This window comes from Pelodiscus sinensis, chromosome 2, assembly GCF_052426305.1.
Source record: "Pelodiscus sinensis isolate ZL-2025 chromosome 2, ASM5242630v1, whole genome shotgun sequence".
Classification (NCBI taxonomy): Eukaryota; Metazoa; Chordata; order Testudines; family Trionychidae; genus Pelodiscus; species Pelodiscus sinensis.
The window spans coordinates 135,071,037-135,098,598 of record NC_143053.1 but is presented as its reverse complement, the minus strand read 5'-3'; positions in this window follow the sequence as shown (position 1 = coordinate 135,098,598).

Genomic DNA, 27,562 nt, shown 5'->3' with positions numbered 1-27,562 from the left:
TATAATTTGCTTTCTATAACAAAATGCATGAAAATATGCCCATCTCCTTTTCAAGTACAGTACTTTTATTATATGTATTATGACATCAGCGATTGTCTATAACCATGAAGCACCAATACATATCCTAATTACAGAATCATAGCATACTAGAACTGGAAGGAAGCTTGAGAGGTCATCCAGTTCAGTCACCTGCACTCATGGCAAGACCAAGTACCATCTAGACCAAGGGTGGGCAAGAGGCTGCCAGCGGGCTGCCATGCCGTAACCCTTAGGCAGAGATCAATTCATGTTTTAAAAAGCCAGCTGCTCTCCCATCTGGATGGGAGAATTCTCATGCTGTTCCCTCCTCCAAAAAAATCTTTTAACTCCCATTGGCCAATCTCTCAGTTTCTGGCCAATAGAAGCAGAGAATTTTTGCTGGAAGCAGGGGCAGTGTAGGTAGCTTTTCTCCCTCCCCTTTCGTCCTGCCTCCCTCTCCCCCACACTCTCCTGCCCAGAGCAGAGCCACATGGAGCAGCAAGCAGCCTGCAGCAGACAATCTGCCTCAGGTTTCTGCTGGTAAGCGCCTCCCAGCCAGAACCTAGCCCCTCCCTTCCCCCTCTGCTCCCTCCACATACCCAAACCCTCTGCCCCCTCCTGTACCCATACCCCCTCCCAGATCTGGCATCCCAGTCTCCTGACCCAGATCACAGTCCCTTGTTACCCTGGCCACATTCCAAAATCCTGCACGCCAGTCCCCTGCCCTCCGTCACAACAGCCTCCTTCACCCAAACTCCCTCCCAGAACCCATTCTCCCTCCTGCACCTCAATCCCTTACCCCAAACTCCCTTCTGCACCCAACCTCCATCCCATTCCTCAGAATTCCTCAATTAATATCCTGGAAGAGTGCAACCCTCAATCACTTTCCAAAATCTTGGGTTGTCCACCCCTGAACTAGACCACCTCTGACAGGTGTTTGTGTAACCTACACTTTAAAATCTCCGAAGTGCTTACATGATTATAAGCCAAGTATGTAAATCTATCTGTGGCAGGTAGACTAAAAGGGAAAAGAGGCTCAGTTAGTGAAATGCAGCCAGCATTTGTGGGGTTCATACCAGTGACAACCAAATAAATCATGTCTTCTTCATCTGCTATAATGGGATAAAATAGTTATTCTACGCACCTCTCATAGACATACAACACTTATCCCTTAGAAGAGATCATGCCATCCATACATTATTTTTCTCATGACTGAACTTTACTACATACAGATTAATTTGGAGTTGCATTATATTTGGATCTGCATGCCTTAACAGAACATTTCTGAGCAGGGACCATAAGAAATAGATGTAGTAAGTTGCAAAGAGGGAAGAGGAAGCACACAGATACTATAACAGAAATGAAACATTAAATGATTCACTATGTAAGAAAGTGATTTCACGTGTCAGAAGGTCCTAGAAGAGAAAAAAAATAGAAAATATAGGCAGATGGTAACACTTAAGATTCATTGACGTAGGCAAGGCTGGGAACAAAAAAAATCAAGTACAGGTTTCACTAAAAGCAATACTTTTATGTCAGTTGTAATCAAGTTGTAATCAAGTTGAATATCAAATGTCCTATGTAATCACTTGTCATTCTTACTTCCCCTTTTCCCTCCTAGGGTTTTAATATCACCTCACTGAATCATGTTTTAAATTAATTATAAGATCTTTTAAGCAAAGATTGAAACTTACAAACTATTTGAACAATGGGGCCTGCTCCCACTGGCTGCCTTTGCACAGTGTAGTAATATAGAAAGTAAGCCCCAATCTAAAACAAAAAACAACCCCACAAGAACTTAAAACTTTTAAGCAAAGCTGGTCAAAAACGGGGGAAGTTTGTGAAAAATTGACAATTTTTTTTCAGCCAAAGATTGTTAAAAATTATTCAATTTCATCTTGACTTTTGTGGGGGAAGAGAATGGACCAATCTGCTAGGAACTCATGTTTTCCCAGTTCCTCTCTACTGCTGTTAGCAACATACAGCCTGCGTCATATGCATTTTAGCTAACCTGTAATCTAAGGTATTTATGGTCTATCAGTGATGTTAAAACTGAGTCTAAAGGTAAAGAAGTGGATCTTCATCTCGAGTTCACACAAAATGGATTTATGGAGAGAAGTACAAAGAGATTTAATATTTATCTTTTGTCAACCAGAGACTTCTTGGTGCCAACTAGCAGAGTGCACAGAGAATGCACAGGTCAGATATCTGCATCAAAGGGTGTCACATGAGGTCTCTATTGGAGTAATTGTGAAATGAATCATTAATATGAGCTTATATATTTCATATTATATATTATGAAATATTTAAGGAACTATGTATTGACATTAAAATTGTGTTCTAAGGTCTGTGAGTTAAGGGAGGAGGTAACAGCTGGACGCAAGGTCCCTCATGACTCCAGGTTCTTCCAGGATGTGTTGCAGCTCTCACAATATTATTCAGAACAGCTGTATTAACTTCTCATTCTTGCAGAATGAAAATATATCGGACGTTCCAAGGGATTGAGAGAAGAAAACTAATATTTATCTAAATAATATTGAAAAAAGCACAGGTATGAATGAAAATCATGTTCAATTACCCACACATGTTCAAAAATGCATGCCCCTTTTCTATATCCTGTTACACTGTCACTTTAACTGCATCATGAATTCACAAGAATCCAAAATAGCAGTCATAGGGTGCAGGTACACAAATGAGCTACTGAGTCAATCATGCTGATGGCAGAGATGACACCACATGCACCAGAAAAATCCTTGTACTTAATACTCCACATGAATATTTGGCTTGTTTCAGATTAAACTCATATTTTCCATTTCTCACATAAATTATTTAACATTGTCTCTCTACAGAAGAAAATACAGGATATAGAATTCTTTAAATTCAGACTCATTTCATTTTTTTATATTTCTGTTGGGAGAAAAGCATTAAATATATTTTAGGAAAGAAATTAAACAGCTATTATATCCCATCCATTTATGGATGGTTAAACAATAGTGCACACTGAGATGTTTGAACAGGAGTACATCAATAATATCTGCATCCTTCACTTCAATGTATGAAGAATTTTGTAACCACAGAGTTCAGCTACTGCGATGTGTAGCCCTTCCCTTTAATGTATTACATCTGGGACCAGATGCTAACTTAATATTAATACACAAACCACTCAGCTTCCACACTGAGGCCATGTCTACACATACTGGGGACTGATGCTTCTGTGATCAATACAGCAGGGTCTAGCAAAAGCCCACTATATTGACTGCAAAGCACTCTCAGGTCAACTCCAGTCCTCCACTGGAAAGTGAGAAATAAGGTACATCAACAGGACAGTGTGTCTCATTGATGCAGTATGGTGTACATGTGACAATAAGTAGTACAATAAGCTATGTAGACTCCAGCTGCATTATTCACTTAGCTGGAGTAAGAACATAACAACATCAGAATGGCCACACTGGGTCAAACTAAGGGTACGTCTACACTACATGGCTCCGTCGACTGAGCCATGTAGATTTGTTGTTTTGGCAAAGGCAAATGAAGCCGCGATTTAAATGTTCGTGGCTTCATTTAAATTTACATGGCTGTCGCGCTGAGCCGACGATCAGCTGTTTGTCCGCTCAGTGCACTAGTCTGGACACTCCCCTGCCGACATCAAAGCCCTTTGTCGGCAGCCCTGGTAAACCTCATCCCACGAGGAATAACGGGACTGCTGACAAAGGGCTTTGATGTCGGCAGGGGAGCGTCCAGACTAGCGCGGTGAGCAGACAAACAGCTGATCAGCTGTTTGTCGGCTCAGCACGGCAGCCATGTAAATTTAAATGAAGCCGCGATCATTTAAATCGCGGCTTTATTTGCCTTTGCCTATGCGTCTAATCTACAGGCCTCTGACGACAGAGGCATGAAGTCTAGACACAGCCAAAAGGTCCATCTAGCTCAGTATCCTGTCTACTGACAGTGGTCAATGCCAGATGCCCCAGAGGGAGTAAACACAATAGGGAATCTGCAAGCAGTCCCTCTCCTGTCATCCATTCCCAACCTCTGACAGAGGCTAGGGACACCATTCCTACCAGTCCTGGCTAATACCATTGATGGACCCAACTTCTATGAATGTATCTAGTTCTTTCTCAAACCCTGGTAAAGTCCTGGTCTTCACAACATTCTGTAACTTAGGTCAATTTACCCCTCTAGTGTAGAAAAGGGCTTTTACAACTTTTTTTTTTTACAAATGATAATAATTTGACCCATGCAATGCCCCTAGGAGATATGTAAAGATTAATTTAGTTCCCATGACTTCAAATCATGTGCCTTAATCAGAAACATCTTTCCTCTCCAGCACAGGTTCAACATTGGGTCATGTTCCCACTAGCAAAAAGGGGGCTTCACAAAGCTCCGCTATAGACCAATGATGGTCAATCTGTGGCCCATCAGGGTAATCTGCCAGTGGGTACAAGACATTTTGTTGCCATTGACTGTCTGCAAGAATGGCCTCCTGCAACTCCCATGCCAGCACTTTCCCACTTCCCACAGCTCTCATTGCTGGGAATGGTGAACTACAGCCAGTGGGAGCTGCGCAGGGGTGGTGCCTACAGTTGGTCAATGTCATCAAATGTCTCTTGCCCACCAGCAGATTACCCTGATGGGCCGCTAGATGCCACCACTGTTATAGACTATGTCAGTTCCTGGCTATGTGCTCATCAGATGGACTAATTAAGCAGCCACAAAAGATGGCAGACCTCCATAATCCCAACTACCTTTCAAAGGACTCTGTGAATGAGTGGGATGGGAGGAAAGGAGGTTTGTATTCCATGAGATAAGGAAGGTGCCTCCCAGTGATCTGGGTCCTATGCCAATACCTCATGCAGTCCGCACTCTATGCCATGTGTTGGAAACCAGAATCCAAACGTCAGGCTCCACATGTTGGAACCCTTAATTATAATAGATTCTAAATAAAGCCAGATCTTTTCTGCTACAAGCTCATTTATTTCTGTTCTTTTCAAGTGGTATTCCTGAGAGTCACTTTTATCCAAGTAGTATCTAGCTTTGGCAGAGGTTCCAGTTTCCCAGATTAAGCTATTTTATCTGAGAACCCCTCATAGTTAATGTGTGTATATTTCTTTTAACAGTGCATCCAACCAATCTGGTGGCAACATATGGTTAGTTTCTTTCTTTTTTTAAAAATTGGGCTTTTAGTTATGCTACAACTGCAAGGATTCTTTAACTTTATACTCAAATATTTGCCATACTCAGGCAAACAGTTTTGCTACGTCTGTGTTTATTGCACGCAAAATGACTGTAGTGTGCTTTATGCTAGATTCTGGCAGAAGCTTTGCTAAATTCCTTCATGTGTTAACGCTCTTCCATATATATATCCTTCTCATCTCTGACTGTTTCTAGGATTTCACTTAAAACGAAGAATCATGAATCACATGGCAACCAACTACTTTTTAATTTATAACAATGTGACCATTTGATTTTTAGCCAGAAATAAGAAAATAGACATAGAAAACACAGATGCAATCAGTGGTGCAGGGACATGTTTAAAAGTGAGTGCCCAGAGTCCCTTACGTCTGTCTACCCATATCCCACAGGTGAGGGCAAGAGCAAAGCCTCAGCATGCTTGGCCAGTAGCCAGGACCCTGGATACTGGGTTCCCAGCTACCACCCTGTCTGCAAGGGCTCTTTCTTCCTTTCCTTTCCTTTCCTTTCCTTTCCTTTCCTTTCCTTTCCTTTCCTTTCCATGGATGGATGGATGAGGGCACTAGATTCAATGATCTCTTAAGGTCCCTTCCAGTTCTAGTGTTCTGTACTGGGACACCTGCTATAAGACAAAGCTTGACTGGATACATCCACTGTGTTAATGTATTTGATTTCCCTTCAGTTTACAGCTCCATCAGCAAGGAACTACCAGATTTTTTAAATTTTAATACAGTTTTCACAATTGGGTTACCCTGCAGATTTAGGATTAGAGAGCCACGTGTAACCTTGAAGAGCCATTCTATAAAATATTGAGTGACCAGTGTGCATTCTGACTGGTGCAAGGAGAGCCATGGGATCCCTGAACCTATGATGAGCAGATTAGCCACTTCTGCACGTATTCCTACATAGTATGATGAAGTTGGCAGAAGAATGAGTTGACGATCCCAGTTAATACACTTATGTGAAAGTGCCTTCTCTTCTAGACACACCTTCATGCACCTTCTACTGAGCTGAATGCCCTTCAGAGTCCATCTTCCTCCACCAGCATAAGAGCCAGCAGGAGAAAAGGTTGTCTCTTACAATTTCTTATACAATGAAAGATGTTAGTTTTAAGCACAAATCTAAAGATCCTACAGATTTGGGAACTCAGCAGTCTGTTGAGATGACAACTAGGCACAATATTAGCCCTCAGAATTCATCCTGTGGAAGCAGCAAAGCAGTCCTCCTGCTGCCAAGAATAAGTTGTCTCAAAAGACACAAATGAAGGGTAGAGCAAACAAGGTATGCACATTCATTTATGCACAAGCCACATTGTTTGTTTTTCTGTGCCTTACATCTGTCAGAAGCAGCATATGTTCATGGGCCATACAGTTTATAAATTTGCACTAAAGAAATGTCCCAAGAGCTAGTCACAGGTCTGTGCTCTTTTCATTCTCAGCCTGAATCCTTTTTCACGTTCTCAGGATGAATACTTCTTAGGGAGAATTTGGACACTGGAATTTTGTTATGTGTCATTCAGCTCAGAAAAGAACATTACTAAATTGTCTAGATGTACAGCATATGATTAAAATTATTGACCAAAACAATATTATTGTAATGCTCTATACATTTCATATGAATACATACAAAAGTAAATTCCTAAAGCAAAATTTAATACAAAAACAATTCATATGATATGTTATTGTTTTTTCTTTTTCCTTTTCTAGATTTAAACCACATTACCTCATTATAATTGACTTTGCCTTGTTTAGTTAATTACTCTTGATGAGGTCATAGACAGAGCGATGTTTTAACTTAGCAAGAAAGGTACTTCTGAAAACACTCCCAATCAAAAAATTGTCACTATCCATAGTTTTCAACAGACAGCATAAGCATGTTGACCTAACCAGTCATGTTTTGGCAAACGCTCTCACAAAAATGAAATTCCCATAGCAACAGTGACTACTCTCTGGAAATTTCAGCTATGGAATAAAAGAAATTAGAGAACTATTCTAAAATATATAAACAGATCTGCACATGTTTTTTGGTTATTCCATTGTGTTTGATTTGATTTTGCTTTGTCACAGATCTTAATACCGAAGAAAAATTAAGTTTGCTAAGTAAAACACTTCAGAGTTAAGGGAAGCAAGAACTAAGGTTGTCTGTATCTTTAATTTGGCCTTCTTTTTCATATGCAGTATGACACAGTTTAGTTGGATGATTACACAATATTTTTTCCACAGGATTACTACCTAACTCAGGCTATAAGAACATACATAAGAACATAAGAATAGCCGTATTGGATCAGACCAAAGGTCCATCTAGTCCAGTATCCTGTCTACTGACAGAGGCCAGCACCAGGTGCCCCAGAGAGGGTGGACCGAAGACAATGATCAAGCGATTTGTCTCCTGCCATCCCTCTCCAGCCTCTGACAAACAGAGGCCAAGGACTCCATTTTATCCCCTGGCTAATAGCCTTTTATGGACCTAACCTCCATGAAATTATCTAGCTTCTCTTTAAACTCTATTCTAGTCCTAGCCTTCACAGACTCCTCTGGCAAGGAGTTCCACAGATTGACTACATGCTGTGTGAAGAAGAACTTTCTTTTATTAGTTTTAAACCTGCTCCCCATTAATTTCATTTGGTGTCCTCTAGTTCTTCTATTTAGGGAACTAATACATAAATTTTCTTTATCGGCCCTCTCCACACCACTCATAATTTTATATACCTCTATCATATCCCCCCTCAGTCTCCTCTTTTCTAAACTGAAAAGTCCCAGTCGCTTTAACCTCTCCTCATATGGGACCCATTCCAAACCCCTAATCATTTTAGTTGCCCTTTTCTGAATCCTTTCCAAGGCCAAAATATCTTTTTTGAGGTGAGGAGACCACATCTGTACACAGTATTCAAGATTTGGGCATACCATAGTTTTATACAGGGCAGTAAGATATTCTGGGTCTTATTTTCTATCCCTTTCTTAATAATTCCTAGCATCCTATTTGCCTTTTTGACCGCCGCTGCACACTGTGTGGAAGTTTTCAGAGAACTGTCCATGATAATTCCAAGATCTCTTTCCTGATTTGTCGTAGCCAAATTAGCTCCCATCATACTGTACGTATAGTTGGGGTTATTTTTCCCAATGTGCATTACTTTACACTTATCCACATTAAATTTCATTTGCCATTTTGTTCCCCAGTCACTGAGTTTGGTGAGATCTTCTTGGAGTTCCTCACAGTCTGCTTCTGTCTTGATTATCCTAAACCGTTTGGTATCATCCGCAAACTTTATCACCTCACTGCTTACCCCTTTTTCCAGATCATTTATGAATAAGTTGAAAAGGATTGGTCCCAGGACTGACCCTTGGGGGACACCACTAGTTACCCCTCTCCAATCTGAAAATTTACCATTTATTCCTACCCTTTGTTTCCTGTCTTTTAACCAGTTCTCAATCCAAGAAAGGACCTTCCCTCTTATCCCATGGCCATGTAATTTACACAAGAGCCTTTGGTGAGGGACCTTGTCAAAGGCTTTCTGAAAATCCAAGTATACTATATCTACTGGATCCCCCTTGTCTGCATGTTTGTTAACCCCTTCAAAGAATTCTAAGGGTATGTCTACACTACAGCACTAATTCGAACTAACTTAGTTCAAATTAGTTAGTTCGAACTAAGTTAATTCGAACTAGCGCATCTAGACTTAAAAACTAGTTCGAATTAGCATTTTGCTACTTCGAACTAGCATGTCCACACTGAATGGACCCTGAACCAAGGTTAAGGATGGCCGGAAGCAGTGCCGGCAGGGCATCAGGTTAGGACTTAGAGCGTGGAGCTGCTGTCTCAGGCTAGCCGAGGGCTGGGCTTAAAGGGTCCTGACCCCCACCCCGGACAGACAGTTCTCAGGGGTTCCCCACTTGCAAAGCAGTCCTGGCTTGGAGTGCCCTGAGTGCCCACACTCGGCACATCACAGCATCTGGCCATCAGCCCGGCTGCACTTGCTGCAGGCTGCCATCTGGAGGGGGGGTCAATTGAGGGGCTTCAGGAGAGCCTCCACCCCGAGGAGCCCGCAGAGCCAGCCCAGTCCTCCCCATCTGGGGCTCGTACCCCATTCTTCCCTCACCTCCTTCCACTTACCTCTCCATAGCCCCCCTTCATGATGTACAAAATAAAGGACACGTATGTTCAAAAATAGAAACTCTCTTTATTGAACAAAACTCGGGGAGACTGGGACAAGGAGGTGGGAGAGGGGAAGAGAGAGGGTGGGAGTGGGGAGGGCAACTAAAATGATCAGGGGTTTGGAACAGGTCCCATATGAAGAGAGGCTAAAGAGACTGGGACTTTTCAGCTTAGAGAAGAGGAGATGGAGGGGGGAGAAGATAGAGGTCTATAAAAACACAAGTGGTGTGGAGAGGGTGCATAAAGAAAAGTTCTTCATTAATTCCCATAATAGAAGGACTAGAGGACACCAAAGGAAAGGAATGGGTAGCAGGCTTCAAACTAACAACAGAGAGTTCTTCTTCACAAAGCAAATAGTCAACCTGTGGAACTCCTTGCTGCAGGAGGCTGTGAAGGCTAGAACTAGAACAGAGTTTAAAGAGAGGTTAGATAAATTCATGGAGGTTGGGTCCATGGAGTGGTATTAGCCAGGGGGTAGAAATGGTGTCCCTGGCCTCTGTTTGTGGAAGGCTGGAGATGGATGGCACGAGACAAATGGCTTGGTCGTTGTCTTTGGTCCATCCCCTCCAGGGTACCTAGTGTCGGCCACTGTCGGCAGACAGGCTACGGGGCTATATGGACCTTTGGTCTGACCCAGTATGGCCATTCTAAGCTCAGGGCTCAGGGTCGGGGGTCTCACTGGACCACCCTGATTTTCATGCAAACCTGCTCCTGGGTGGCCAGGCTGGCAGCTATCCTGCCCTAGATGGCCACTTTCCTGTGCCTAGTGTGGAGGTCGTGGATGAGGTCCGTAATGTCTGCACTAGACCAGGCAGGCGCCCGCCTCTTGTGGACCCGGGCAGGCTCCCGGGAGCCGCCAGCCTAGTCCCGGGAACAGGCGGAGGGCTGGGTGGCAGCGGGTGGCTGGTTTGTGCCGTGCCAGGTGCAGGGTCTGCTGGCTGGGTGCTGGCAGGCTTGCACCTGGCACAGGCACCCTAGCCAGCCTGTGCCCCTTTAAGGGGTCCGGGGCCGGGAGGGGGGCAGAAGAGTTTCCCTGGTGGTGCCCAGAGTGGCCACCAGGGAAATCTGGGGAGGGCTAGCCTCCCACTAGTTCAAATTAAGTGGCCACACAGCCCTTAATTCGAACTGCTTAATTCAAACTAGGCGTTAGTCTGTTCGTTCGAATTAACTTTGTAGTGTAGACATACCCTAACAGGATTTCCCTTTACAGAAACCATGTTGACTTTTGTCCAACAAATTATGTTTTTCTACATGCTTCACAATTTTATTCTTTACTATTGTTTTGACTAATTTGCCCGGTACTGAAGTTAGACTTACCAGTCTGTAATTGCCAGGATTGCCTCTAGAGCCCTTTTTAAATATTGGTGTCACGTTGGCTACCTTCCAGTCATTAGGTACGGAAGCCGATTTAAAGGATAGGTTACAAACCACAGATAATAGCTCAGCATTTTTTCATTTGAGTTCTTTTAAAACCCTTGGATGAATGCCATCCGTCCCGGAGATTTGTTAACATTAAGTTTTTCTATTTGTTCCAAAACTGGGTAGGACTAATCAGAGCATCTGGGGTCAATTAAGAACCAGTTGAAACTGGTTAAAAAGAGCTCCTCTGCAGTTAGTTGAGAGCAGGTGAGATTGGAGGAGGAAGCAGGGGGGACAGACAGACAGACACACACACACGCGCGCATGCTCAGGTACCAGAGGAAAGGTACTGGCAGAGATCATTTGGGCCGTGTCCAGACTCAGGGGTTTTTTCGGGAAAAGTAGCCTTTTCCCGAAAAAACTTCCCCTGCATCCAGACTCAAGCCGCGTTCTTTCGAAATTATTTCGAAAGAACGCGGCTTTTCTTTCAATGGCGGTAAACCTCGTTTCACGAGGAAGAACGCCTTCCTTCGAAAGTTCCTCTTTCGAAGGAAGGCGTTCTTCAATGTAAAGAGGCTGTCTTCGAAAGAGAGCATCCAGACTCGCTGGGTGCTTTCTTTCGAAAAAGCGGATTTTTCTTTCGAAAGATCCGCCTGCAGTCTAGACGCGATCTTTCGAAAGAAGCCTGCAGTCTAGACATAGCCTTGGAGTTGTGGCCCAGGGAAGTAGCTGCCAGACTGGGAGTAGAACATAACCTGTCTGTTTGCCACTCTCTTACAATCCCTGGTCCAGAACCCGGAGTAGTGGGTGGGCCCATGTTCCCCTCAATCCTCCCTATGCTACTACAGAGTCTAATTGGGGAGACCAGGGCAGTTCAGGGATTACACCCCATGCTATGGATAAGTCTGTGATGAGATGGGCTCAGGAGGCTGTGACCCTCCTTCTAGTAAAGGGCAGGGCACTGTATGAAAGGTCACAGTGAGCCTCTGAGGCAAATACTGACTGCCAGAAGTGCAGGACCCACAGGATATGGTCAGAGCTTTGCCACTGTCTATACTGGAACTTTTGTTGGTTGGGGGTTTGAAAAAACACCTGATCGTACACAAGTTTCACCAACAAAAGCTCCAGTGTGGAGAGTGCTACGTCAGAAGGAATCTCTCTTCTACTGACATAGCTACTGCCACTCATTGGATGTGGTTTAATTATGCTGAGGGGAGAGTTCTTTTCTGTCATCATAGAGTGGCTGCATGGAGTACTGTACAGTGGCATGCATGCAGTGGTACTGCTGTGCCACTGTAATATAGCCAGAGCCATGAAGTTACACAATTTCTATTGTATGGTGCTTGCACAAGTCTTATATAGAATTGTAAATCCCTAGTTTACAACTTCCCTGCCAATTAATGGTCATTTAATGTTTGCTTGGTGGTAGGTTACCTCTTTTGTTGTCACTGGAGAAATATCAGTGGTTGACTCCAAAACTCATTATTTCAATAACAACCGTACAGCAAAATAACTTCATACACACTAATGATAAACATATTTTGACTGAACAATGGGTTTCAACAGATGACATTTCTTATGGTATCTTAAATGACATGCTTTGTGTGAAATATCTCAACCAAATACAAAAGATGAATATGAGAGTTACTGGCTGCTACTTTGAGGTACAGCGTCACACTTCCCCACTTCCTGACGCTGTTCTTTGTCTTCTCCCATTGCTGTTCCTCTTCACCCCCTGTTCCCATATCTCCCCTTTACTTCTTACTCTCCCATCCTTTTTGCTTGTGCCCATGCTCCTATCACCCAGCTCCTGCTCCCATTATGCCTTTACAGTATCTTGCTCCTATGCCGTGGTCCCCTCATACTCCTGACTTCTTATCCCTGTCCTGTATGTCTTTTTCCTCCCCATTTCTTTAACCCCTACATTCCAGTCAGGCAACTTCCTGCTCCTCCACATTGTCTGGACATGGAGCACAGAAAAAAATCTCTAGGGATACATCTTTACTCACTGTACCAGAGATTGACCTTCAGACATTTGATTTAAATCAAACACTGAAGGCAGTTCCAGCTAGCACCTGTACTCCTCACAATCACGGGGACTAAGGGAAGCTGACAGGAGCAATTGCATATTCTACGTAGCTGGAGTTGCGTACCTTAAGCCAACCTTCCAGGTCTAGTGTAGACCTGGCCTGTCTCAGTTCTGGTGCTTGTTGTCATAGTGGCTATCAATAGCCAGAAGAAGCAATTTTAGGAAAAGTCCTGCTCACCAATTGCTGCCTTGTGCTCAGTCTGGCCAGACGACCTATGAGAGAATAGGCAAGCTCAGCTTACAAGCAAACTTCAGAGAACAATTACAGCCTCTAACAATCCTCCAGTGATGATTGGCAAACTGCGATTTTTCAGCAGCTTTCCAGATTAAGGCTCAACTCCCAAGCTTGGAGGCACAAGACTTTTTGTTTTTAATACCCATAGGTAGGACCATGTATTTTTCCCCCAATTCATTCCTGGAAACAGTTTTAGTTGCTTTGTTGAGATTAACAAAAAAATTCTGCAAATACCTGGAATGGAAAATTGCAGTTTGAATGGTTAAAGTTTGGCTATCATCATCACAGATTGTTGCTCCAAGACCATAGCTAAGACCTAGTGGTGTCATTTATTGCCAATAGTTCCCGGGAGCACAGCATGTTGAGAGGGGCACTTCATCAAGCAGTGTTCAAGTGGTTGCCTAGGCTCTCCACACTCACATTTGTGATCATTACTCAGCATCCACTTGGTCATACTACCACCAGTCTTTGCCACCCCACCTGATTTAAAGTATACCGTTTTCATTCCAGATCAGTGCCTAGGAGCAGCTGTCCTGAAGAAACCAGGTTCCCAAGGTTCATCTGCATGCCCCATCATTTTGTTACGCTGTGCCTTCCAGAGTGGTATTGTGGGACAAAAGGATCTGACATAGCTGCCCAACGGGGCCCTTCCTTAGGAGGATCCAGCCAAAAGACAACCAGAGAAGGAAGTATTCTGGGAACCTTGTACATTGGTAACCCCCTCTTACTTATTTTAGTTTGGATTCCTCTCCCCCAGCAGAAAACCTTAAACTAAACTGATCCTGGGGGTGAAGAGTGGGAGGCAGGAGCATGGGATGAAGAGACCCAGGGAAGACAGCCTTAAGCAACCTTGGTAGCCCAAAGGGCAGTGGGGCAGTGACTGGTGATGTGGGAGAGCCCACGTTACTTTCCCCACAACCTTCTTGGCAATCAGGGGTTGCTGAGTTATTCTTTGCGAACTTTGTTTCTGAGCACGGAGTGAAGTTTGGCCAAAGTGCATGCAACTGAAACAGGATCTTATAATAGGAAATGTCAAACAATCTTAATTTTAGACAGCACTACCTGTGACTCCTCTAATATGACAACTTCAGTTTGAAAGGAAGCGTGTCTGGTAGCACAAACATATCACTGGAAGTATGGAGCTCTGGGTTTTATTGCTAGATTTGTTAAACACTTGGGCCGCATCTAGACTGGCACGTTTTTCCGCAAAAGCACCTGCATTTGCGCAAAAACTTGCCAGCTGTCTACACTGGCCGCTTGATTTTGCGCAAAAGCACTGATGTTCTGGCTACCAAGGTTGCTTAAGGCTGTCTTCCCTGGGTCTCTTCATCCCATGGCAGGAGAGGATTGTGATCTGGGGCCGGGGACTGGAGTGCCAGATCTGGGAGGGTGTATGGGCTCAGGAGGGGGCAGAAGGCTTGGCATATTTAGAGTAGGGGCTAGGAGTTGAAGGACAGATGTTGGGGGAGAGAGTGGCTGGGATGCCATAGGCAGGCTCTGGCCGGGAGACTTACCTGGGTGACTCCAGGCAAGCTGCCTAGCATGTTTCTCAGGCAGTTTCCCTGCCTGCCCCACCCTTGCACAGGCTGCAGGGGCCATATGCATCTATGAATAAGAGACTGAGAGGAAGGAGAAGGGGTGTTTCAAGTGCTGCCTATTCTTCAACGTGGCAGTTCCCATTGGCCAAAAAACAGCCAGTGGGATTGTACTCGGGGTAGAGGCAGCCTTTCCCCACTCCCCCGGCTCACAGCTGAGAAACAAAAACAGACCTGCAGCCACTTTTCTGAGCAGCGTGCAGGGGCCAGAGCAAGCTGGGAATCTTCCTGAGGCTCCCTCCTGCATCCATGAGCCAGATCCTGTGGCTTGGCAGGCTATCTCTGGCCCACGCACCTTATTTTGCCTAGACCTTAAAGCATAATAGTTACAAATTACCCAAGGGAACATAATTTATTGATGTTTATAGAGTGATTTTGAACCTCAGATAGACAAGTACCATCAACATTCAAAGCATTAGATTTTCTTCAGGAACATGCACTTTCTTTTTAAGTTAATTGTGACTTCTGAGATAGAATTCCTGAGTTATTTTCTTACTGTTCAAGAGAAAGGATTTCTCCTGTCTAGACTAATGTGCATGTTAATGATAATTGACCTAAGTAGTACGATAGTGATAACTTTGCATTGTTTTAGCAACATTTTTTTTCATTAGTAATAGCTCACAAATAATTCTGTAATGTCAGGGTCAGGAGTGGCAAAGTAATAACTATTAGGTAATGTAGGCTCAAAGTATTAGTTAATACAGGCAGTCCCCGACTTACGCGGATCCGACTTATGTCAGATCCGCACTTACGAACGGGGCTTTCTCGCCCCGGAGCTCACAGGCAGCGGTCAGCCACCTTGACCTCCGGGGCGAGAAAAGCTTCTCCAGCAGACCAGGGGCATCGGGAGCAAAGCAGCAGCCCCGGTGGGTTTGATCCCGGTGCCCCTGGTCTGCTGGAGACGGTCCCCAGCAGACCAGGGGCATCGCGAGCAAACCCGCAGCAGCGGCGTGTTCCCCCGCTTCTGAGGCTTTGCCAGAGCAAAGTCTCAGAAGCGCGGGACCCCGCCATGGCTGCAGGTTTGCTCGCGGTGCCCCTGGTCTGCTGGGGACCGTCTCCAGCAGACCAGGGGCACCGGGAGCAAAGCAGGTCCCGCGCCTGAGCAAAGCCTCAGATGCGAGGCACCCCCGCTGCGGCTTTGCTCCCCGTGTCCCTGGTCTGCTGGGGGGGGGGGGGGGCGCAGCTAGTGTGCCCCCCCCCAGCAGACCAGGCTTTTGTTGTGGACCCTGGGGCAGAGCAGCTGGGGCGCTGCCGATTGGTCCCGCAGCGCCGCTCTGGGCACTACTGGACCAACCCGGCAGCACCCCAGCCCTCTGCCCTAGGCGTCCTGATTCAGCCACTGCTGGTCAGTTTCATCAGCGGCTGAATCAGGACACCTGGGGCAGAGCAGCTGGGGTGCTGCTGGGTTGGTCCAGTAGCGCCGAGGAGCCGTGCTACTGGAGCAACCCAGCAGCACCCCAGCTGCTCTGCCCCAGGCGTCCCCAAGTCAGCCATTGCTGAAACTGACCAGTGCTGACTACAGGAAGCCCGAGGCACAGTTGCTCTGCCCCGGGCTTCCTGGAATCAGCGGCTGATCAGTTTCAGCAGCAGCTGACTTGGGGTTCTTAAGTTGAATCTGTATGTAAGTCAGAACTGGCGGTCAGTTTCAGCAGCGGCTGAATCTGGACGCCAGTTCCGACTTACATACAGATTCAACTTAAGAACAAACCTACAGTCCCTATCTTGTACATAACCTGGGGACTGCCTGTACAGCATTTCCCTTGAACGTAAGCTGAAGCCAAATTATAGATTAAGTGGCTTTAGAGTTTTCATCAGATTCTGCTGTCTTTTACCCATTGCAATATTTATATATGAACTTCTAGCCTTTTTCCATTGCAAAGAGAAACATTGCTACACCAATGCACTTTTGCTCTGTTTATCTAGCTTTACAGAACACGGTCTGTCATGCTAAGTAAAGAATAATAAACCTGTAGAGGTCTGAACTTTGTTCCTCCTTTACCTCAATAAAATTGTGATGTGCAGGCATGGGCATGGAGCACAAGCAGAAATAATCTATTCTAGCACTGCCACAAGCGCACTGCCAGATGACTTCCTGAACTGTCCAATTTCCTTTCGCTGTTGTAGGCAAATGCTAACAATGAAAGAAAGCAAACCCAGCACACACTCAGCTGGCACTGAGCAGCTTACAAAAACAAGCCAAGAAAAACTTAATATTCCCTTTGATCCCAGCTTATCCAGTATGGACTTTTCTTTATCTCATCTTTCCATCCCACCCTCTTCCAGCAGACTAGTCGTGCCACATACAGCAGCCAAAGCCAGAACAGTCCCTAGGTTTCCATTCTACATAAAGAAAGTGGGCAGAAAGGGAAAGTTACTCATCTAAAACACCAAAGACTTGTTTTGCATGTATAAGCAATGCTTCCGTTAAATCCAGCTGGAATGAGAAAGAATCCTGGGTGTGGTTATGTAAATACATTTTGCTCAGGCCTGCTCGGTGTTCAACTGTTAGAAGGTGCTTTGCCCATTGTAACCAATTTGACTGTTGTGGGGGGGTCACACACACAGTTTGTGTTTTTACCTGTGTTAAAACTAAATGCAGGAATTGTAAGATATGAAAGCCAGTGCTTGCCGTTGTTGTGAGAATGCAGTACAGAAAGCCAGACTGTGTTTAATTCAGTTAAAAGAAGAGATCTGTCAGTGTTAATACACTTGGATGAACAGAGGCTTTCAGAGACCTATAGACTGAGCAGGGGAGGGAGGTGAGTCAGCAGACTGCATGCCCTCCAGGCGTGAGTTGTAAGATTGGTTAAACTTGTTTCTCCCCACTGTTTCAGTGATAGGATTAAGGAAAAACTCCATAAGGAGTCCCTTTTGTATGTAAATTTACTCCAGTGGATGCTGGAATCTCTTGTGGCTGGACTGTTCTTTGGGCCAAGAGCTGTAATCATTAGGTTTGACCCAGAGCCAAATCCACCACAAGCCAATGGAAGCGGCAATGAGCAGCTGGCAGGGTAGTGATGGAGAGACATGGGGAGTGGCAAGGAGAGCAGTGGCAGCGTGGGGTAACGAATAGCCATCAGGGAGGCGCTAGGGAGCTGTGAGCAGGTGAATGCCACATGACCAGCAGAGTGGGTGAGATGACTCCTGCTCCCCTCCCCCTCAGGAAGGGAGGTGGACTCTGCAGCTCACCACTGAACTCTGGTCTGCCCCGACCAACGGCAGTGACTGAGGGGAGTGAAGAGATGGGTTGGGCATGTGAAGGGGACACTTATATTGCTGGACTTGAGAGCTTAAGAGGAAAAGGACATTGCCCAACCTACTCAAGCTGGGACATTTACTCTGGTTGTGGTGTTTTCCAAAATGAATGCCACGTCACTTCTTTCCCCTTTTATTAAAGGTTTCATTTCTACACTCAGATTCTGTGCCAGTGAGTGGGGAAGCATTGCTTCCTTGAGGAGCACAGGGGCGGTGTGTGAGTTTCCCAGGTTACTGGGTGGGGGCTCAAGCCAGTTCTGTGTTGGATTGATGAAGAGGAACCCCTTTATGTCTGTGTACTCTGTTAATAGGTTTTATTAACTTTTAGTCTGTTAAACCTTGTTTCTTTAAGTGGTTAAGTAAACCCAAAAGTAAAAGTATGTTAATTCTAATTTAATCAATTAGATGTATAGTATTTATAATTGTTGTTTTGGAGTTAGATCCTGATTATTCCTGGAATAAGTTTATTCCTGGAGTCTCCCAACGTACATCATTATGTGTGTACAGGGCCAGCTAGATGGAGGTCCTGCCATTGTATATCCCTTTAGGAGCAAGCGACTTCAGTAAGGGGGTGGATAGGGAATCCCCAACTAAACAATGTCACCACTGGGGTATCCACGATCTCCTTTTAATGTTAAAACCATCAGGCACACAGGTGAGTGTGACTTGCTCCCGAGAAACCCGTGGGGGGGGGGGAAAGAGGGTTACACTTAGTATGCCTCAGACTTCTCCCACTATCATAGCCAGCTCCAGCAACAAGTACTGTCATTGCCTCTCCCTGCTGTATGCACTACTGTTACGGCTCTGGCTCTTTATGGTAAGCTAATCATGCTCAGAACAATCGTGTTGTCTAGCATAGCTATAGCTCCCATCACTGGTCCTCATATTGAGTTAGTGTGCTGTTCCAACTTCTCACCCCTCCTCACATGCCAAACCCCATAGCTTTGGGCTATGTAACATTGCCTCGCAGCAGTAGTTGGCAGCTGCTCAATGGTTATTAGGCAACAGCTTTTTCACTCCAAGCACTCTCTCAGACTCCTCATTTCCATTGTCTAGATCTGTTCTGTGCTGCGTAACACAGGGAATCATAAGGCCAAAAATATTTGGAGTTTTCCTTCCCTAGCATTCTCCTAATCTTCACATTTAATTTACTGATATTCCTTCTCTTGCAGCATTTGCAACATGTCAGCTTCCTGTCTTCAGGCTAGAGCATGGGCTAGTAGTCTCTTGGGTAGCTACTGATGAAATTACGCTACATACATTTAACAAAGGGGTGCTGGTTAGTGATAAAACATGCTCCTTATATTTAGAAATACTGCATATATTTTTGTAATATCCAGCAGCTTCAAAGACAGGAATTGAACCCACAAATCAATGGGAGCTGTAGATGCTTAGCTCCTCTGAAAAACAACTAATTTAGATAACTTATGAATTCGGGAGTCTAAATTGAAGTGCTGTAAAATAAATATAAATAAACTTACCTCACTAGCAGAGATATTAAGATTTAATGTCTATGAAGTGCTTAAAACAGGAAAACTTTGCTTAAATACCCAGAATTAATAATGAACGTTAGACTCAGTTTTGTCCTGAGGAAAAAATTGGGATCTACTTATTTTCATATTGAATACTCTCATATTTGGATATTTCAGACTGGGAGGAAAACAATTTGTGTATTCCAGAGGAAAATGTTGTGGTTGTCCCACTCTTTGGGTTCTGTCCAAATTTCTCAGCAGAATTAAAATGTAATATTTTTGTCATGCATGATTTCTTTGCATTCTGTTTCCTCTCATTTGTTCCTTTTATGTTAAGATCACAAGACCTGGACACTAATGTTTAATTTGACCCCACTTCAACATGAATTAAGATCAGAACTGAGACACTTATTCAAATTATAGTGAAAAACATCCAGTATCGGTATTATGAACAATACCCATGTTCCCTGAAAACTAGATCTGATCATGCAGGAAAGCACTAGTCTAGACCACGACTACAGCAACGAGAGCTATTGAGAGTTCATTAAACATGTCTGTTAATAAATATTGTTACTAATGCCCATCCCTTCAAGCTAGTGGAGAATAACCTAATGGGGCTAGAAAGCAAGTACATGTGTATGATGAAAAGGCTAAGGTCCTGGAACATGCTTTGTTGTATGTAAGTAGGAAGGGCTTGTTTTTATTAAGGTAATAGAGGAAAACCCATGAACATCACTGCAATGTTACAGAACATTGTATAAGTATTTTCACCAAAAGCAAATGTACCCTGAAAGTTGTGTCCTGGTAATGATAATTGTGTGTGACGGCTCCTGAATGATTATCTATTGTTTTCATTTGAGTGCATTGAGTATACCACAGTTGTAGATGGCTGAGGTAGAGCTCTCCCCTCATCACTAAAATACTCTGTGCAGTCAAACCATAAAATCAACTTAACAATTAGTCTGGTGAACCCAGCAGTCATCGTTTCAGTAACAGCTAAAATCCTGCACCTTTTCCTCTGAAATGTAAGCTACCTATACACTCTATTTTATTATCACAAAATGTAAGTTTTCATGCATAATGGCTTATTTCTAGCATAACTATTTCTAACTTTTGCAAAGGTTTGAAAATAAAACCATCCTCTTGAAAAGGAAGTGTGCCTTCAAATATAACTGTTGTACTGCCCCGGGAGAGAGAGTGATCTCTCACTTGGGCTTCATTAGCCCTGACTCAGCTTCTGAAGAATATTCCAGAGGCAACAAGCAGCTCATAGAATTTCATCATGAAGTTTGGTGCTCTTTTTTATGCATCACTCTGGCCTCACGGATACCTTTGAAATGGCTCAAAGGCAGCAAGGTCTTGATGTTGAAATGGCCTTGTAGGACTTGCATAGTAGAATTTTAAAGTGTCTTAAAAAATAAATTCAACACTTCAAAAATGTGGCTATCTAAGGTTCGTAATAGCAAACACAAGATTGTGTTTCAAATGGACACATAACGATCAACTTGTTTCAGCCTGGCCTGAACACTCCTTCAATAGCCCATATTTAGTACAAACCCATAAATAGAGGCCAGTTTTCACTGGAATTCTTCTCCCTGAATCCCCTAAGACTGTTATTTCCTTTGATGTACTTCAGCTTTATCAAATTCCAAGAAGTAGTTCAGTCAGAATATAAAGTTTCGAACCTCTTACAAAATCTGATGTACATCCACATTTGAGCAGATACAGACTAATCATCAATTCCATAAGCAACCATAGCATTAAACCTCACTTTCTGTAAGCATTGTCAAGAAAAGTCCCAAAGCCACTCAGCAATTGCTTTCACAGTCTTTTACCTTATGGGAATGTAGCCAGTTTAATGCAAGACTAAGGGACTTTGGCAATTAATTCATTGCAGAGTATTTCAAAATCTTGAAAACAAATCATATTTATTGACATAGAAGCAGCGTTAAACAAGATGTCCAATATTATGATCAACTCAGATTGCAATTTATAGAATGATATCATAGTAATGGGAGTGTCTTGTGGACCAAGTAGTAATTTTCTAAAACTTTTTTGGATTAATATATATTGCATACAGATAACTTTCATATTTTAATGCAAAAAGAAAGGAGACAGTCCCTACTCATTTACTGTGCAGCAAGAGAGAAAGATCTAGTTAAATAGATCTAGCATGTATCAGTTGCTGTTCCAGTTTAAGTGGTTAAGTGTTCCGGGATTTTCCTGATGCTTATTTTTCGAAGGGGGGATGGGTAAAGGAAACAGAGATTGTCTAATGTTTGACCAGGAAGGCACTTTTGATATTAGTGGGTGTAATGGATGAAAGTGCAAAGATGAAAATGAGAGGAAAATACAAATGGCAGAGTTAAGGGGGAGTAGTTACTTTTGGAAGAAAATGAGGACCAGAGATGTAAAAAGTTGTGTGGGGCCATGGCCAGAGGGAAGCAGTGAAGAGAGGAGTGATATCCATATGGCAGAAATGAGCAATAACTTTACCCTGAAGTGAAGATACCATGTATGATTATGGAAGCCTGCTGTGACTTTTAAGAGTTTGTTGTTATAATATTTAACAACCACGGGTTTAATTTAGGTCTGGGGAAAGTATTCAAAGTATCACAGCAAAATATAAGATAGGACAACAGTTTATCCAAGTTCAGCATCTTCCATTGTTGTTTGCACTGTGGCTGTAGCTATGCTGGTCACAGGACCTGAAGAACTCTGTGTGGCTCCAAGCTTTATACTTTCACCAACAGAATTTGGCCCAGCACAAGATATTACCTCACTTTCCTTGTCTCTTGGACAAAGGGAAAAAGCAAATGAGCTAGAAATAAAGCTGATATCAATGTAGGAATTCTGGTTAGCACTGCCTTTTTTTATTCAGACTAACATGAGCCAAACAACCTGCTCTGCTGAAATATTTTCCTTATCTATCTGAAAGTGGCTCAATGGCACAACATTTCTAGATTACTTGGCTGCCACCAAGTGGGCTTTAATGTAATATTTCTAAACCACATTTTAGAGAGGCTGGAAAATGAAAGACTGATACAGGCAGTCCCCGGGTTACGTACAAGATAGGGACTATAGGTTTGTTCTTAAGTTGAATTTGTACGTAACTCGGAACTGGCTCCAGATTCAGCCGCTGCTGCTGAAACTGACCAGGGGCTGACTACAGGAAGCCCGAGGCAGAGTTGCTCTGCCCCCAGCTTCCTGGAATCAGCCACTGATCAGTTTCAACAGCGGCTGAATCTGGAGCCTGGGACAGAACAGCTGGGGCGCTGCCAGGTAGGTCCCCCCAGGACCAACCCGACAGCACCCCTGCTGCTCTACCCCAGGCGTCCACAACAAAAGCCTGGTCTGCTGTGGGGCGCACTAGCTGTGCCCCCCCCCCAGCAGACTAGGGAGACCCGGTGCAAAGCCTCAGAGGGGTCCTCTCCCAGCAGACCAGGGACACCCCGAGCAGACCAGGCACACCCGGAGCAAAGCCGCAGAGGTGCCGGACCCCGCCGCCTCCAAAGCTTTGCTCGGGGTGTCCCTGGTCTGCTGGGGACCCCCCCCCCCCAGCAGACCAGGGACACCCGCAGCAGCTTTTTTCGCCCCGGAGGACGCGGTGGTGGGACCACTGTGCGTCTGGGTGGTCCCGCCGCCCGCGAGTTCCGGGGTGAGAAAAACCCTGTTTGTAAGTGCGGATAAGTCGGATCCGCGTAACTCGGGGACTGCTTGTATTGCTATTCATTTTACTTCCATTTCTAATGCACAGTTTTCAAAAGTAAGTGCTTGTGATTTTCAAAAGCCTGAACCATATTACCCACTGTGCACTTTTAGTGGCACCAAATTCCTTTATCATATTAAGTTTTGCTTTAAATTGAAAGTTTAAAATTAAATTAACAATAGTTTTCTAATCTGATAGGTCTGTGAAGCTGGGGATTACATCTCACACGAGGCCCCTGCTCACTACATTTCCCTTTTTCCAGGCCATGTAAGAAGAAAGTCCTGAAGTAAGGAATGACTGGGCTCTGTTTGGGAGTGCTGGCCATGTGTCTAGGAGCCATATGGCAAGCAGGAAACTGGACAGGAGTTCCAAGGGCTGTATGCAGAGTCACATGCAAATCACAAGAACTGATGTTTTAAAACTGTGCATTAGAAATGGAAGTAAAAAGAATAACCCAATAACAGCCTCAACATTTCCAGTCTCTCTATAATGTGGTTTAAAGAATCTTATATTAAAGCCAACTTGGTAGCAGCCAAGTGACAGCTGGACATCACGACTGGATGCAACTCTGTGTGGGTTTATGGTGGGAGCAGCAGCTGGCGAGGAGGCCAGTGTCAAGTCCCTCTGAGAGAAACATTACTTGAGCCTGGTTGGAAACCTGCAACCTCCAATTTGCTTGAATAAAGACTGGACTGGTGCAGACATCCGAAACTCTAGGTGTGAAGAGCCTTGCCTTTCAACTGGACAGCCCTGAGGGACTTAAACAGGAACCATTACAACTCACGTTGAACTGTAACTGTTTACGTCTCTGCAGGGGCGGATATACGGCAGGGCGAACGGGCCGGCTGCCCCAGGCCACGCGCTTCAGAAAGCCCCACGCATGTGCCATGGCACTGCTGCGCATGCGCATGGAGTCACTGCGTATGCGCCGTGGCAAAGGGGGCGCCCCACGGAATTATGCTGCCCGGGGCCCCGCAAAACCGTCATCTGCCCCTGCGTCTCTGACCTAAAGGTTCTATAATCTTTCCCTTTCCTGCCAGCTCCTATACAATATCCTTTCATTTAGCCATGTATCGGAGTGGTTTTGACACACCTGGACTAGGACTTAAAAGGTCAAGCAACTGAAGAACCTTCAGTGCTTACATCTGAACTGCAGAACATCACTGGCACAGTCGGGGGTCGGTGTACTGGCCAGCCATAATAATTACAGTAATACAGAGGTGTGCTAATGTCAACCTCCAGAGTGGAGTGACTACAGGAAAAAGATTAACGAGGGCAAGAGAGATGGAAGAAAGAATACTGAAAGTTAAGTTTTTGAAAATTTTTCACAAAATTCCCCTCCTCAAGGAAATCTATAGCAGGCTCTGAGTTTCAGCTTTTTCATTTCATATTTCAAAAGCTTACCTGGGAGCACTTGGCGTTCATAAAACTTACAGTTAGGCTGTGTCTACATTGGCACCCCTTCTGGAAAAGGTATGCTAATGAGACGGGTCGCAATTGCAAATTCCGCGGGGGATTTAAATATCCCCCACAGCATTTGCATTTACATGGCTGCCGCTTTTTTCCGGCTTGGGGATAAGCCGGAGAAAAGCGCCAGTCTAGACGTGATTCTCCGGAAAATAAGCCCTTTTCCGGAGGATCTCTTATTCCTACTTGAAAGTAAACATCTGTCAGGTTCAAGCCCTTAATTTCCATTTTCAGCAGTGAGGGGGAGAGTTCTTAGAATATTTATTTGCACACCCATTGTAGTGTACAGAAGTCCTCAAGACCTGAAAACCCTCAGCACTCAAAAAGATACAAGGCCTGGTTCTTAGCCAGTGTTATTATAGTTCACAGCACCTGAAAATCTGGACCAGAACATACAGGAGGATTGGCATGGCCCCAAGCAAACCAAGAATACATCATTTTTCACTAGTAGTGGATTAAAATAAAGTGTGGAACAGTAACAAATGGGTGCTTTTAACTTTCACTGTATTTTTAAAAACATTAAGGCTGTGTCTACATTGGCACCCCTTTCCGGAAAAGGGATGCTAATGCGACGGGTCGCAATTGCAAATTCCGCGGGGGATTTAAATATCCCCCGCGGCATTTGCATTTACATGGCTGCCGCTTTTTTCCGGCTTGGGGATAAGCCGGAGAAAAGCGCAAGTCTAGACGTGTTTCTCCGGAAAATAAGCCCTTTTCCGGAGGATCTCTTATTCTTACTTTCAAAGCACCCATTTGTTACTGTTCCACACTTTATTTTAATCCACTACTAGTGAAAAATGATGTATTCTTGGTTTGCTTGGGGCCATGCCAATCCTCCTGTATGTTCTGGTCCAGATTTTCAGGTGCTGTGAACTATAATAACACTGGCTAAGAACCAGGCCTTGTATCTTTTTGAGTGCTGAGAGTTTTCAGGTCTTGAGGACTTCTGTACACTACAATGGGTGTGCAAATAAATATTCTAAGAACTCTCCCCCTCACTGCTGAAAATGGAAATTAAGGGCATGAACCTGACAGATGTTTGCTATCTGTGACATCTGCAGTGAGTAAGTTAGCCTTTCATTCCTTTAAAAATGGTTCCTGCATGGCAAGGCTATGCATGGTTGTACAATGGGTTAGGGAAACATAGACTGCTCCCAGCTCTTATGCATCCCATACGTTAGTTGCCAGTTTGGTACTGTTCTAAAGCACTGAACATTCGTACATCTTTATACTTTTAAACTATATGGTCTTTAATTCAAATTTTGTTTTTCTTCCTTTAAATCATTGCTCTGGGGTGAGGCTGGGGATGAGAGAGGTTCAGTAAGCAGGCTGTTCTGGGGAAAGAGGACAACCCCAGCCCTCTCTCAGTACAGCAGCTTGGGGCCAGATGGGAAGTGCCTGTCCATGGCTGGCGCATGTCCCTCAGCTGGGGAACAGACAGACACACAAACTCTCTCAAATATATAGTAGATACTTGTCCCTTTCTTTACCCCTGACCACTGCTGGCCCAATAGGATTACAGCTGTCCCGGTCCCCATCTCTGGCACCTTGCTGCCTCCCTGTGGTCATATACTGCTACCAGGGCCTCCCCTTTCCATTTTATGATAAATAATCAAATTCCACGCACTTACTATTGTCTTGGCACAACCAATCCCTTACCTTGCTTTAAGTTAAGATAAGAGAAATGGTGTGCCAGATTTGGTGATCATAGCTCTTCCTGTTTAGGAAGAGTTCTTAAACAAACAGATACACAGACAGACTAATAAATACTAGATACATTCAATGTACAAATGTACAGCAACAACAAAGTTGAACAAAAGCAAAGCAAAGCAGAGTTTCTCTAAACTTTTGGGATCAATTTTCAACTTAAGTCAATGGAGCCAAGTGTCATGAAGTCATTATTTAAGCAGGAAATAAAACACAGTGAAACATGGAGGCTATGTCTACACTGGCATGATTTTTCGGAAATGCTTTTAACGGAAAAGGTTTCCGTTAAAAGCATTTTCGGAAAAGTGCATCTAGATTGGCAGGACGCTTTTCCGCAAAAACACTTTTTGCAGAAAAGCGTCCGTGACCAATCTAGACGCACTTTTCTGCAAAAAAGCCCCGATCACCATTTTCGCGATTGGGGCTTTTTTGTGGAAAATAAATCTCGGACATCTACACTGGCCCTTTTGCGCAAAAGTTTTTCGGAATAAGAAACGGGAGCAGCATAGTATTTCCACAAACGCACTGACAATCTTACATAAGATTGTCAGTGCTTTTGCGGAAATTCAAGTGGCCAGTGTAGACAGCTGGCAAGTTTTTCCAGAAAAGCGATTGCTTTTCCAGAAAAAGTGACCAGTCTAGACACAGTCTAGGACTATCTCCAATTTATATAGGCTGTGTCTACATTGGTACCCTTTTCCGGAAAAGGGATGCTAATGAGACCAGTAGGAATTGCAAATGCCCCAGGGGATTTAAATATCTCCTGGGGTATTTGCATGAACATGGCTGCCACTTTTTTCCGGCTCGGGGCTTTGCCGGAGAAAAGCGTCAGTCTAGACGGGATCTTGCGGAAAATAAACCCTTTTCCGGAAGATCCCATCTAGACTGGCGCTTTTCTCCGGCAAAGCCCCGAGCCAGAAAAAACCAGCAGCCATGTTCATGCAAATGCCGCGGGGGATATTTAAATCCCCCGCGGCATTTCCAATTCCGACTGGTCTCATTAGCATCCCTTTTCAGGAAAAGGGTGCCAATGTAGACACAGCCATAGAGTATGAAAGGTAGGGAGCTATGTCGGCCAGTGGAAGAAAGTGACCCAAAACTAACTAGCAAAAGGTGAATCCTGTCACTGATTAAAGTACACCGGAGATTTTATAAATCTGCTTTCCATTTTTGGAATGCTGGCAACAGCACTGCACCTCTGTTCTATGCTATGAGTTCTACTAGATTATGTACCTGCAATGTTTCAGTACGACATTTCTACAACCCTCCCACTTACTTTGTCTCTGCCTCTCAAGACTACAGCTTGGTTTCTTT